Here is a 13,517-nt window from a genome sequence, read left to right on the forward strand (position 1 = left end):
GAAGTTTTTTTTGGGTCAAAATTTTTTCGAAGATTTTTTTTGGTCAAAATTTTTTTGGTCCCAAAATTTTTCGAACTTTTTTTTGGCTCAAAATTTTTTTGGCTCAAACTTTTTTTGGATCAAAATGTTTTCGAAGTTTTTTTTGTGTCAAAAGTTTTTTGGTCCCAAAATTTTTCGAACTTTTTTTTGGGTCAAAATTTTTTTGGTCCCAAAATTTTTCGAACTTTTTTTTGGGTCAAAATTTTTTTGGTCCCAAAATTTTTCAAACTTTTTTTTGGCTCAAAATTTTTTTGGGTCAAAATTTTTTCGAGCTTTTTTTTTGGTCAAAATTTTTTTGGTCCCAAAATTTTTCAAACTTTTTTTTGGCTCAAAATTTTTGGTCCCAAAATTTTTCAAACTTTTTTTTTGGTCAAAATTTTTTTGGAAGTTTTTTTTGGGTCAAAATTTTTTGGTCCCAAAATTTTTCAAACTTTTTTTTGGCTCAAAATTTTTTTGGGTCAAAATTTTTTCGAGGTTTTTTTTGGGTCAAAATTTTTTTAGTCCCAAAATTTTTCAAACTTTTTTTTGGGTCAAATTTTTTTCGAAGTTTTTTTTGGGTCAAAATTTTTTCGAAGATTTTTTTGGGTCAAAATTTTTTTGGGTCAAAATTTTTCGAACTTTTTTTTGGGTCAAAATTTTTTTGGTCCCAAAATTTTTTGAATTTTTTTTTGGCTCAAAATTTTTTTGGGTCAAAATTTTTTCGAACTTTTTTTTGGGTCAAAATTTTTTTGGTCCCAAAATTTTTCAAACTTTTTTTTGGCTCAAACTTTTTTTGGTCCCAAAATTTTTCAAACTTTTTTTTGGCTCAAAATTTTTTTGGAAGTTTTTTTTGGGTCAAAATTTTTTTGGTCCCAAAATTTTTCAAACTTTTTTTTGGCTCAAAATTTTTTTGGGTCAAAATTTTTTCGAAGTTTTTTTTGGGTCAAAATTTTTTTAGTCCCAAAATTTTTCAAACTTTTTTTTGGGTCAATTTTTTTTCGAAGGTTTTTTTGGGTCAAAATTTTTTCGAAGATTTTTTTTGGTCAAAATTTTTTTGGTCCCAAAATTTTTCGAACTTTTTTTTGGCTCAAAATTTTTTTTGGTCAAAATTTTTTCGAACTTTTTTTTGGGTCAAAATTTTTTTGGTCCCAAAATTTTTCGAACTTTTTTTTGGGTCAAATTTTTTTAGTCCCAAAATTTTTCAAACTTTTTTTTGGGTCAAATTTTTTTCGAAGTTTTTTTTGGATCAACATTTTTTCGAAGATTTTTTGGGTCAAAATTTTTTTGGTCCAAAAATTTTTCGAACTTTTTTTTGGGTCAAAATTTTTTTGGTCCCAAAATTTTTCGAACTTTTTTTTGGCTCAAAATTTTTTTGGGTCAAAATTTTTTCGAACTTTTTTTTTGGTCAAAATTTTTTTGGTCCCAAAATTTGTCGAACTTTTTTTTGGCTCAAACTTTTTTTGGATCAAAATGTTTTCGAAGTTTTTTTTGTGTCAAAAGTTTTTTGGTCCCAAAATTTTTCGAACTTTTTTTTGGGTCAAAATTTTTTTGGTCCCAAAATTTTTCGAACTTTTTTTTGGGTCAAAATTTTTTTGGTCCCAAAATTTTTCAAACTTTTTTTTGGCTCAAAATTTTTTTGGGTCAAAATTTTTTCGAAGTTTTTTTTGGGTCAAAATTTTTTTAGTCCCAAAATTTTTCAAACTTTTTTTTGGGTCAATTTTTTTTCGAAGTTTTTTTTGGGTCAAAATTTTTTCGAAGATTTTTTTTGGTCAAAATTTTTTTGGTCCCAAAATTTTTCGAACTTTTTTTTGGCTCAAAATTTTTTTTGGTCAAAATTTTTTCGAACTTTTTTTTGGGTCAAAATTTTTTTGGTCCCAAAATTTTTCGAACTTTTTTTTGGGTCAAATTTTTTTAGTCCCAAAATTTTTCAAACTTTTTTTTGGGTCAAATTTTTTTCGAAGTTTTTTTTGGATCAACATTTTTTCGAAGATTTTTTTGGGTCAAAATTTTTTTGGTCCAAAAATTTTTCGAACTTTTTTTTGGGTCAAAATTTTTTTGGTCCCAAAATTTTTCGAACTTTTTTTTGGCTCAAAATTTTTTTGGGTCAAAATTTTTTCGAACTTTTTTTTTGGTCAAAATTTTTTTGGTCCCAAAATTTTTCGAACTTTTTTTTGGCTCAAACTTTTTTTGGATCAAAATGTTTTCGAACTTTTTTTTGTGTCAAAAGTTTTTTGGTCCCAAAATTTTTCGAACTTTTTTTTGGCTCAAAATTTTTTTGGTCCCAAAATTTTTCGAACTTTTTTTTGGGTCAAAATTTTTTTGGTCCCAAAATTTTTCAAACTTTTTTTTGGCTCAAAATTTTTTTGGGTCAAAATTTTTTCGAGCTTTTTTTTTGGTCAAAATTTTTTTGGTCCCAAAATTTTTCAAACTTTTTTTTGGCTCAAACTTTTTTTGGTCCCAAAATTTTTCAAACTTTTTTTTTGGTCAAAATTTTTTTGGAAGTTTTTTTTGGGTCAAAATTTTTTGGTCCCAAAATTTTTCAAACTTTTTTTTGGCTCAAAATTTTTTTGGGTCAAAATTTTTTCGAGGTTTTTTTTGGGTCAAAATTTTTTTAGTCCCAAAATTTTTCAAACTTTTTTTTGGGTCAAATTTTTTTCGAAGTTTTTTTTGGGTCAAAATTTTTTCGAAGATTTTTTTGGGTCAAAATTTTTTTGGTCCCAAAATTTTTCGAACTTTTTTTTGGGTCAAAATTTTTTTGGTCCCAAAATTTTTCGAACTTTTTTTTGGCTCAAAATTTTTTTCGGTCAAAATTTTTTCGAACTTTTTTTTGGGTCAAAATTTTTTTGGTCCGAAAATTTTTCAAACTTTTTTTTGGCTCAAACTTTTTTTGGTCCCAAAATTTTTCAAACTTTTTTTTGGCTCAAAATTTTTTTGGGTCAAAATTTTTTCGAGCTTTTTTTTTGGTCAAAATTTTTTTGGTCCGAAAATTTTTCAAACTTTTTTTTGGCTCAAACTTTTTTTGGTCCCAAAATTTTTCAAACTTTTTTTTGGCTCAAAATTTTTTTGGAAGTTTTTTTTGGGTCAAAATTTTTTTGGTCCCAAAATTTTTCAAACTTTTTTTTGGCTCAAAATTTTTTTGGGTCAAAATTTTTTCGAAGTTTTTTTTGGGTCAAAATTTGTTTAGTCCCAAAATTTTTCAAACTTTTTTTTGGGTCAATTTTTTTTCGAAGTTTTTTTTGGGTCAAAATTTTTTCGAAGATTTTTTTTGGTCAAAATTTTTTTGGTCCCAAAATTTTTCGAACTTTTTTTTGGCTCAAAATTTTTTTGGCTCAAACTTTTTTTGGATCAAAATGTTTTCGAAGTTTTTTTTGTGTCAAAAGTTTTTTGGTCCCAAAATTTTTCGAACTTTTTTTTGGGTCAAAATTTTTTTGGTCCCAAAATTTTTCGAACTTTTTTTTGGGTCAAAATTTTTTTGGTCCCAAAATTTTTCAAACTTTTTTTTGGCTCAAAATTTTTTTGGGTCAAAATTTTTTCGAGCTTTTTTTTTGGTCAAAATTTTTTTGGTCCCAAAATTTTTCAAACTTTTTTTTGGCTCAAACTTTTTTTGGTCCCAAAATTTTTCAAACTTTTTTTTTGGTCAAAATTTTTTTGGAAGTTTTTTTTGGGTCAAAATTTTTTGGTCCCAAAATTTTTCAAACTTTTTTTTGGCTCAAAATTTTTTTGGGTCAAAATTTTTTCGAGGTTTTTTTTGGGTCAAAATTTTTTTAGTCCCAAAATTTTTCAAACTTTTTTTTGGGTCAAAATTTTTTCGAAGATTTTTTTGGGTCAAAATTTTTTTGGTCCCAAAATTTTTCGAACTTTTTTTTGGGTCAAAATTTTTTTGGTCCCAAAATTTTTCGAACTTTTTTTTGGCTCAAAATTTTTTTCGGTCAAAATTTTTTCGAACTTTTTTTTGGGTCAAAATTTTTTTGGTCCGAAAATTTTTCAAACTTTTTTTTGGCTCAAACTTTTTTTGGTCCCAAAATTTTTCAAACTTTTTTTTGGCTCAAAATTTTTTTGGGTCAAAATTTTTTCGAGCTTTTTTTTTGGTCAAAATTTTTTTGGTCCGAAAAATTTTCAAACTTTTTTTTGGCTCAAACTTTTTTTGGTCCCAAAATTTTTCAAACTTTTTTTTGGCTCAAAATTTTTTTGGAAGTTTTTTTTGGGTCAAAATTTTTTTGGTCCCAAAATTTTTCAAACTTTTTTTTGGCTCAAAATTTTTTTGGGTCAAAATTTTTTCGAAGTTTTTTTTGGGTCAAAATTTGTTTAGTCCCAAAATTTTTCAAACTTTTTTTTGGGTCAATTTTTTTTCGAAGTTTTTTTTGGGTCAAAATTTTTTCGAAGATTTTTTTTAGTCAAAATTTTTTTGGTCCCAAAATTTTTCGAACTTTTTTTTGGCTCAAAATTTTTTTGGGTCAAAATTTTTTCGAACTTTTTTTTGGGTCAAAACTTTTTTGGTCGCAAAATTTTTCAAACTTTTTTTGGCTCAAAATTTTTTTCGGTCAAAATTTTTTCGAACTTTTTTTTGGGTCAAAATTTTTTTGGTCCCAAAATTTTTCAAACTTTTTTTTCGGTCAAATTTTTTTCGAAGTTTTTTTTGGGTCAAAATTTTTTCGAAGATATTTTTTGGTCAAAATTTTTTTGGTCCCAAAATTTTTCGAACTTTTTTTTGGCTCAAAATTTTTTTGGGTCAAAATTTTTTCGAACTTTTTTTTCGGTCAAAATTTTTTTGGTCCCAAAATTTTTCGAACTTTTTTTTGGCTCAAACTTTTTTTGGTCCCAAAATTTTTCGAACTTTTTTTTGGGTCAAAATTTTTTTGGTCCCAAAATTTTTCAAACTTTTTTTTGGCTCAAACTTTTTTTGGCTCAAACTTTTTTTGGCTCAAAATTTTTTTGAAGTTTTTTTTGTGTCAAAATTTTTTTGGTCCCAAAATTTTTCGAACTTTTTTTTGGGTCAAAATTTTTTTGGTCCCAAAATTTTTCGAAATTTTTTTTGGGTCAAAATTTTTTTGGTCCCAAAATTTTTCAAACTTTTTTTTGGGTCAAATTTTTTTCGAAGTTTTTTTTGGATCAAAATTTTTTCGAAGATTTTTTTGGGTCAAAATTTTTTTGGTCCCAAAATTTTTCGAACTTTTTTTTGGTTCAAAATTTTTTTGGTCCCAAAATTTTTCGAACTTTTTTTTGGCTCAAAATTTTTTTGGTCCCAAAATTTTTCGAACTTTTTTTTGGGTCAAAATTTTTTTGGTCCCAAAATTTTTCGAACTTTTTTTTGGGTCAAAATTTTTTTGGTCCCAAAATTTTTCGAACTTTTTTTTGGGTCAAAATTTTTTTGGGTCAAAATTTTTTCGAGCTTTTTTTTTGGTCAAAATTTTTTTGGTCCCAAAATTTTTCAAACTTTTTTTTGGCTCAAACTTTTTTTGGTCCCAAAATTTTTCAAACTTTTTTTTGGCTCAAAATTTTTTTGGAAGTTTTTTTTGGGTCAAAATTTTTTTGGTCCCAAAATTTTTCAAACTTTTTTTTGGCTCAAAATTTTTTTGGGTCAAAATTTTTTCGAGTTTTTTTTTTGGGTCAAAATATTTTTAGTCCCAAAATTTTTCAAACTTTTTTTTGGGTCAAATTTTTTTCGAAGTTTTTTTTGGGTCAAAATTTTTTCGAAGATTTTTTTGGGTCAAAAATTTTTGGTCCAAAAATTTTTCGATCTTTTTTTGGGTCAAAATTTTTTTGGTCCCAAAATTTTTCGAACTTTTTTTTGGGTCAAAATTTTTTCGAACTTTTTTTTGGGTCAAAATTTTTTTGGTCCCAAAATTTTTCGAACTTTTTTTTGGGTCAAAATTTTTTTGGTCCCAAAATTTTTCAAACTTTTTTTTGGCTCAAAATTTTTTTGGGTCAAAATTTTTTCGAACTTTTTTTTGGGTCAAAATTTTTTTGGTCGCAAAATTTTTCAAACTTTTTTTTGGCTCAAAATTTTTTTCGGTCAAAATTTTTTCGAACTTTTTTTTGGGTCAAAATTTTTTTGGTCCCAAAATTTTTCAAACTTTTTTTTCGGTCAAATTTTTTTCGAAGTTTTTTTTGGGTCAAAATTTTTTCCAAGATATTTTTTGGTCAAAATTTTTTTGGTCCCAAAATTTTTCGAACTTTTTTTTGGCTCAAAATTTTTTTCGGTCAAAATTTTTTCGAACTTTTTTTTGGGTCAAAATTTTTTTGGTCCCAAAATTTTTCGAACTTTTTTTTGGGTCAAAATTTTTTTGGTCCCAAAATTTTTCGAACTTTTTTTTGGGTCAAAATTTTTTTGGTCCCAAAATTTTTCAAACTTTTTTTTGGCTCAAAATTTTTTTGGGTCAAAATTTTTTCGAGCTTTTTTTTTGGTCAAAATTTTTTTGGTCCCAAAATTTTTCAAACTTTTTTTTGGCTCAAACTTTTTTGGGTCCCAAAATTTTTCAAACTTTTTTTTGGCTCAAAAATTTTTTGGAAGTTTTTTTTGGGTCAAAATTTTTTTGGTCCCAAAATTTTTCAAACTTTTTTTTGGCTCAAAATTTTTTTGGGTCAAAATTTTTTCAAGGTTTTTTTTGGGTCAAAATTTTTTTAGTCCCAAAATTTTTCAAACTTTTTTTTGGGTCAAATTTTTTTCGAAGTTTTTTTTGGGTCAAAATTTTTTTGGTCCCAAAATTTTTCAAACTTTTTTTTGGCTCAAACTTTTTTTGGCTCAAACTTTTTTTGGCTCAAAATTTTTTTGAAGTTTTTTTTGTGTCAAAATTTTTTTGGTCCCAAAATTTTTCGAACTTTTTTTTGGGTCAAAATTTTTTTGGTCCCAAAATTTTTCGAAATTTTTTTTGGGTCAAAATTTTTTTGGTCCCAAAATTTTTCAAACTTTTTTTTGGGTCAAATTTTTTTCGAAGTTTTTTTTGGATCAAAATTTTTTCGAAGATTTTTTTGGGTCAAAATTTTTTTGGTCCCAAAATTTTTCGAACTTTTTTTTGGTTCAAAATTTTTTTGGTCCCAAAATTTTTCGAACTTTTTTTTGGCTCAAAATTTTTTTGGTCCCAAAATTTTTCGAACTTTTTTTTGGGTCAAAATTTTTTTGGTCCCAAAATTTTTCGAACTTTTTTTTGGGTCAAAATTTTTTTGGTCCCAAAATTTTTCGAACTTTTTTTTGGGTCAAAATTTTTTTGGGTCAAAATTTTTTCGAGCTTTTTTTTTGGTCAAAATTTTTTTGGTCCCAAAATTTTTCAAACTTTTTTTTGGCTCAAACTTTTTTTGGTCCCAAAATTTTTCAAACTTTTTTTTGGCTCAAAATTTTTTTGGAAGTTTTTTTTGGGTCAAAATTTTTTTGGTCCCAAAATTTTTCAAACTTTTTTTTGGCTCAAAATTTTTTTGGGTCAAAATTTTTTCGAGTTTTTTTTTTGGGTCAAAATATTTTTAGTCCCAAAATTTTTCAAACTTTTTTTTGGGTCAAATTTTTTTCGAAGTTTTTTTTGGGTCAAAATTTTTTCGAAGATTTTTTTGGGTCAAAAATTTTTGGTCCAAAAATTTTTCGATCTTTTTTTGGGTCAAAATTTTTTTGGTCCCAAAATTTTTCGAACTTTTTTTTGGGTCAAAATTTTTTCGAACTTTTTTTTGGGTCAAAATTTTTTTGGTCCCAAAATTTTTCGAACTTTTTTTTGGGTCAAAATTTTTTTGGTCCCAAAATTTTTCAAACTTTTTTTTGGCTCAAAATTTTTTTGGGTCAAAATTTTTTCGAACTTTTTTTTGGGTCAAAATTTTTTTGGTCGCAAAATTTTTCAAACTTTTTTTTGGCTCAAAATTTTTTTCGGTCAAAATTTTTTCGAACTTTTTTTTGGGTCAAAATTTTTTTGGTCCCAAAATTTTTCAAACTTTTTTTTCGGTCAAATTTTTTTCGAAGTTTTTTTTGGGTCAAAATTTTTTCGAAGATATTTTTTGGTCAAAATTTTTTTGGTCCCAAAATTTTTCGAACTTTTTTTTGGCTCAAAATTTTTTTCGGTCAAAATTTTTTCGAACTTTTTTTTGGGTCAAAATTTTTTTGGTCCCAAAATTTTTCGAACTTTTTTTTGGGTCAAAATTTTTTTGGTCCCAAAATTTTTCGAACTTTTTTTTGGGTCAAAATTTTTTTGGTCCCAAAATTTTTCAAACTTTTTTTTGGCTCAAAATTTTTTTGGGTCAAAATTTTTTCGAGCTTTTTTTTTGGTCAAAATTTTTTTGGTCCCAAAATTTTTCAAACTTTTTTTTGGCTCAAACTTTTTTGGGTCCCAAAATTTTTCAAACTTTTTTTTGGCTCAAAAATTTTTTGGAAGTTTTTTTTGGGTCAAAATTTTTTTGGTCCCAAAATTTTTCAAACTTTTTTTTGGCTCAAAATTTTTTTGGGTCAAAATTTTTTCAAGGTTTTTTTTGGGTCAAAATTTTTTTAGTCCCAAAATTTTTCAAACTTTTTTTTGGGTCAAAATTTTTTCGAAGATTTTTTTGGGTCAAAATTTTTTTGGTCCCAAAATTTTTCGAACTTTTTTTTGGGTCAAAATTTTTTTGGTCCCAAAATTTTTCGAACTTTTTTTTGGCTCAAAATTTTTTTCGGTCAAAATTTTTTCGAACTTTTTTTTGGGTCAAAATTTTTTTGGTCCGAAAATTTTTCAAACTTTTTTTTGGCTCAAACTTTTTTTGGTCCCAAAATTTTTCAAACTTTTTTTTGGCTCAAAATTTTTTTGGGTCAAAATTTTTTCGAGCTTTTTTTTTGGTCAAAATTTTTTTGGTCCGAAAATTTTTCAAACTTTTTTTTGGCTCAAACTTTTTTTGGTCCCAAAATTTTTCAAACTTTTTTTTGGCTCAAAATTTTTTTGGAAGTTTTTTTTGGGTCAAAATTTTTTTGGTCCCAAAATTTTTCAAACTTTTTTTTGGCTCAAAATTTTTTTGGGTCAAAATTTTTTCGAAGTTTTTTTTGGGTCAAAATTTGTTTAGTCCCAAAATTTTTCAAACTTTTTTTTGGGTCAATTTTTTTTCGAAGTTTTTTTTGGGTCAAAATTTTTTCGAAGATTTTTTTTGGTCAAAATTTTTTTGGTCCCAAAATTTTTCGAACTTTTTTTTGGCTCAAAATTTTTTTGGGTCAAAATTTTTTCGAACTTTTTTTTGGGTCAAAATTTTTTTGGTCGCAAAATTTTTCAAACTTTTTTTTGGCTCAAAATTTTTTTCGGTCAAAATTTTTTCGAACTTTTTTTTGGGTCAAAATTTTTTTGGTCCCAAAATTTTTCAAACTTTTTTTTCGGTCAAATTTTTTTCGAAGTTTTTTTTGGGTCAAAATTTTTTCGAAGATATTTTTTGGTCAAAATTTTTTTGGTCCCAAAATTTTTCGAACTTTTTTTTGGCTCAAAATTTTTTTGGGTCAAAATTTTTTCGAACTTTTTTTTCGGTCAAAATTTTTTTGGTCCCAAAATTTTTCGAACTTTTTTTTGGCTCAAACTTTTTTTGGTCCCAAAATTTTTCGAACTTTTTTTTGGGTCAAAATTTTTTTGGTCCCAAAATTTTTCAAACTTTTTTTTGGCTCAAACTTTTTTTGGCTCAAACTTTTTTTGGCTCAAAATTTTTTTGAAGTTTTTTTTGTGTCAAAATTTTTTTGGTCCCAAAATTTTTCAAACTTTTTTTTGGGTCAAATTTTTTTCGAAGTTTTTTTTGGATCAAAATTTTTTCGAAGATTTTTTTGGGTCAAAATTTTTTTGGTCCCAAAATTTTTCGAACTTTTTTTTGGTTCAAAATTTTTTTGGTCCCAAAATTTTTCGAACTTTTTTTTGGCTCAAAATTTTTTTGGTCCCAAAATTTTTCGAACTTTTTTTTGGGTCAAAATTTTTTTGGTCCCAAAATTTTTCGAACTTTTTTTTGGGTCAAAATTTTTTTGGTCCCAAAATTTTTCGAACTTTTTTTTGGGTCAAAATTTTTTTGGGTCAAAATTTTTTCGAGCTTTTTTTTTGGTCAAAATTTTTTTGGTCCCAAAATTTTTCGAACTTTTTTTTGGGTCAAAATTTTTGTTGGGTCAAAATTTTTTCGAGCTTTTTTTTGGCTCAAAATTTTTTTGGTCCCAAAATTTTTCAAACTTTTTTTTCGGTCAAATTTTTTTCGAAGTTTTTTTTGGGTCAAAATTTTTTCGAAGATATTTTTTGGTCAAAATTTTTTTGGTCCCAAAATTTTTCGAACTTTTTTTTGGCTCAAAATTTTTTTGGGTCAAAATTTTTTCGAACTTTTTTTTCGGTCAAAATTTTTTTGGTCCCAAAATTTTTCGAACTTTTTTTTGGCTCAAACTTTTTTTGGTCCCAAAATTTTTCGAACTTTTTTTTGGGTCAAAATTTTTTTGGTCCCAAAATTTTTCAAACTTTTTTTTGGCTCAAACTTTTTTTGGCTCAAACTTTTTTTGGCTCAAAATTTTTTTGAAGTTTTTTTTGTGTCAAAATTTTTTTGGTCCCAAAATTTTTCAAACTTTTTTTTGGGTCAAATTTTTTTCGAAGTTTTTTTTGGATCAAAATTTTTTCGAAGATTTTTTTGGGTCAAAATTTTTTTGGTCCCAAAATTTTTCGAACTTTTTTTTGGTTCAAAATTTTTTTGGTCCCAAAATTTTTCGAACTTTTTTTTGGCTCAAAATTTTTTTGGTCCCAAAATTTTTCGAACTTTTTTTTGGGTCAAAATTTTTTTGGTCCCAAAATTTTTCGAACTTTTTTTTGGGTCAAAATTTTTTTGGTCCCAAAATTTTTCGAACTTTTTTTTGGGTCAAAATTTTTTTGGGTCAAAATTTTTTCGAGCTTTTTTTTTGGTCAAAATTTTTTTGGTCCCAAAATTTTTCGAACTTTTTTTTGGGTCAAAATTTTTGTTGGGTCAAAATTTTTTCGAGCTTTTTTTTGGCTCAAAATTTTTTTGGGTCAAAATTTTTTCGAAGTTTTTTTTGGGTCAAAATTTGTTTAGTCCCAAAATTTTTCAAACTTTTTTTTGGGTCAATTTTTTTTCGAAGTTTTTTTTGGGTCAAAATTTTTTCGAAGATTTTTTTTGGTCAAAATTTTTTTGGTCCCAAAATTTTTCGAACTTTTTTTTGGCTCAAAATTTTTTTGGGTCAAAATTTTTTCGAACTTTTTTTTGGGTCAAAATTTTTTTGGTCGCAAAATTTTTCAAACTTTTTTTGGCTCAAAATTTTTTTCGGTCAAAATTTTTTCGAACTTTTTTTTGGGTCAAAATTTTTTTGGTCCCAAAATTTTTCAAACTTTTTTTTCGGTCAAATTTTTTTCGAAGTTTTTTTTGGGTCAAAATTTTTTCGAAGATATTTTTTGGTCAAAATTTTTTTGGTCCCAAAATTTTTCGAACTTTTTTTTGGCTCAAAATTTTTTTGGGTCAAAATTTTTTCGAACTTTTTTTTCGGTCAAAATTTTTTTGGTCCCAAAATTTTTCGAACTTTTTTTTGGCTCAAACTTTTTTTGGTCCCAAAATTTTTCGAACTTTTTTTTGGGTCAAAATTTTTTTGGTCCCAAAATTTTTCAAACTTTTTTTTGGCTCAAACTTTTTTTGGCTCAAACTTTTTTTGGCTCAAAATTTTTTTGAAGTTTTTTTTGTGTCAAAATTTTTTTGGTCCCAAAATTTTTCAAACTTTTTTTTGGCTCAAACTTTTTTTGGTCCCAAAATTTTTCAAACTTTTTTTTGGCTCAAAATTTTTTTGGAAGTTTTTTTTTGGGTCAAAATTTTTTTGGTCCCAAAATTTTTCAAACTTTTTTTTGGCTCAAAATTTTTTTGGGTCAAAATTTTTTCGAGGTTTTTTTTGGGTCAAATTTTTTTTAGTCCCAAAATTTTTCAAACTTTTTTTTGGGTCAAATTTTTTTCGAAGTTTTTTTTGGGTCAAAATTTTTTCGATGATTTTTTTGGGTCAAAATTTTTTTGGGTCAAAATTTTTCGAACTTTTTTTTGGGTCAAAATTTTTTTGGTCCCAAAATTTTTCAAACTTTTTTTTGGCTCAAAATTTTTTTGGGTCAAAATTTTTTCGAGTTTTTTTTTTGGGTCAAAATATTTTTAGTCCCAAAATTTTTCAAACTTTTTTTTGGGTCAAATTTTTTTCGAAGTTTTTTTTGGGTCAAAATTTTTTCGAAGATTTTTTTGGGTCAAAAATTTTTGGTCCAAAAATTTTTCGATCTTTTTTTGGGTCAAAATTTTTTTGGTCCCAAAATTTTTCGAACTTTTTTTTGGGTCAAAATTTTTTCGAACTTTTTTTTGGGTCAAAATTTTTTTGGTCCCAAAATTTTTCGAACTTTTTTTTGGGTCAAAATTTTTTTGGTCCCAAAATTTTTCAAACTTTTTTTTGGCTCAAAATTTTTTTGGGTCAAAATTTTTTCGAACTTTTTTTTGGGTCAAAATTTTTTTGGTCGCAAAATTTTTCAAACTTTTTTTTGGCTCAAAATTTTTTTCGGTCAAAATTTTTTCGAACTTTTTTTTGGGTCAAAATTTTTTTGGTCCCAAAATTTTTCAAACTTTTTTTTCGGTCAAATTTTTTTCGAAGTTTTTTTTGGGTCAAAATTTTTTCCAAGATATTTTTTGGTCAAAATTTTTTTGGTCCCAAAATTTTTCGAACTTTTTTTTGGCTCAAAATTTTTTTCGGTCAAAATTTTTTCGAACTTTTTTTTGGGTCAAAATTTTTTTGGTCCCAAAATTTTTCGAACTTTTTTTTGGGTCAAAATTTTTTTGGTCCCAAAATTTTTCGAACTTTTTTTTGGGTCAAAATTTTTTTGGTCCCAAAATTTTTCAAACTTTTTTTTGGCTCAAAATTTTTTTGGGTCAAAATTTTTTCGAGCTTTTTTTTTGGTCAAAATTTTTTTGGTCCCAAAATTTTTCAAACTTTTTTTTGGCTCAAACTTTTTTGGGTCCCAAAATTTTTCAAACTTTTTTTTGGCTCAAAAATTTTTTGGAAGTTTTTTTTGGGTCAAAATTTTTTTGGTCCCAAAATTTTTCAAACTTTTTTTTGGCTCAAAATTTTTTTGGGTCAAAATTTTTTCAAGGTTTTTTTTGGGTCAAAATTTTTTTAGTCCCAAAATTTTTCAAACTTTTTTTTGGGTCAAATTTTTTTCGAAGTTTTTTTTGGGTCAAAATTTTTTCGAAGATTTTTTTGGGTCAAAATTTTTTTGGTCCCAAAATTTTTCGAACTTTTTTTTGGGTCAAAATTTTTTTGGTCCCAAAATTTTTCGAACTTTTTTTTGGCTCAAAATTTTTTTCGGTCAAAATTTTTTCGAACTTTTTTTTGGGTCAAAATTTTTTTGGTCCGAAAATTTTTCAAACTTTTTTTTGGCTCAAACTTTTTTTGGTCCCAAAATTTTTCAAACTTTTTTTTGGCTCAAAATTTTTTTGGGTCAAAATTTTTTCGAGCTTTTTTTTTGGTCAAAATTTTTTTGGTCCGAAAATTTTTCAAACTTTTTTTTGGCTCAAACTTTTTTTGGTCCCAA

Source organism: Astyanax mexicanus, chromosome 7 (assembly GCF_023375975.1).
Source record: "Astyanax mexicanus isolate ESR-SI-001 chromosome 7, AstMex3_surface, whole genome shotgun sequence".
Classification (NCBI taxonomy): domain Eukaryota; kingdom Metazoa; phylum Chordata; class Actinopteri; order Characiformes; family Acestrorhamphidae; genus Astyanax; species Astyanax mexicanus.